The sequence below is a fragment of the Eurypyga helias genome, unplaced genomic scaffold (assembly GCF_000690775.1).
Source record: "Eurypyga helias isolate BGI_N326 unplaced genomic scaffold, ASM69077v1 scaffold43643, whole genome shotgun sequence".
Lineage (NCBI taxonomy): Eukaryota > Metazoa > Chordata > Aves > Eurypygiformes > Eurypygidae > Eurypyga > Eurypyga helias.
In genome coordinates this window covers 14,410-15,566 of record NW_010242637.1, presented here as the reverse complement: position 1 = coordinate 15,566, position 1,157 = coordinate 14,410, and positions in this window count along the sequence as shown.

Genomic DNA, 1,157 nt, shown 5'->3' with positions numbered 1-1,157 from the left:
ACCATTCTGTGATTCTATGCATTATGCATTTTTTGCCATTAAAAAAAAAAAGGGAAGATTTGTAACTAGGGAAAGGAATCCAAGGGGAAAACTTGCAACTATTAACACTGCTCTCTTAATGCATATGGATTCATACTGGTCCTATAGTGGGATTTCCTTTAAAACATAGACGACAACCAGACATCAGCAATGCATGACAAAAGCTTATACATATGCTTAAGGACAAACCTGCTTGGTTTTTTTTTGACGTGCCTTTAAATGAAGTGTTGAATTATCAGTAAAACCATTAATCTTAAATTAAATTAATAAAGGGAAAATTTTACCACAATTAAAGAATCTTCCCCAACCACAAAGAAAAAAGCCCATGTGCTTTATTTTAAGAAACAAACGATCATCTGTTCTAAAACGTCATTTTTAATTTGTTCAGTATCTGCTGAATTTTGCAATGCTTAGTTTAGTAAATCTTAGAAAAAAGTGTTGTTAGTTTGCATGGCTTTGCAAGCAGCTTTACAAACAATAACATACCGCATTTCATCCCAAATTGTCTCCAAACACTTCTCCGTAGCCTACAGCCCTTGTATTTTAATCTACATAAGCAAAAGTCTGAGCCGGAGCAGAGATTCATTGATGTCACGGGTGCCATGATCCATGCAGGTTTCTAATGGCGAGAACGGGGAGGAGGACAGGGCGTGAGTATCGGGGAGCAGCCCCTTGTGTGCATCCCCACTTAAAACAAGGGTCTTGCGCACAGATGCCCAAGTAGGGGACAGGCCCTATGGTAACCCCTAATGCCTCTCAGCCACAACTCCCAAGTCGTCTCACCCCAGGCTGTACCCCATGAACTCCTCCCCCACACTCCCTCCCCCCCACTCTCTCACTAATCCATCCATCGCCCTCAGCACCTAATCCAGCACCTCCCAGCCCCACTGCCACCCTCACAGGCTGCTGGGGTTAATCAAGCCCCCTCCAGTCTAAGTAACACCCACAGAAACAACTCCTGGTTCCTGAATTTAAGGATGTGGACATCCAGTATTGGTTTGGACAATCCAAAAATGCAAGATGTATTTAAAAAAAAAAACAAAAGCAGAATTATGGCAACCCTAGAAAAAGCTAACATGCATTTGAGGGGAAAGAAACAGAAGGAGCCACCTCCTAAT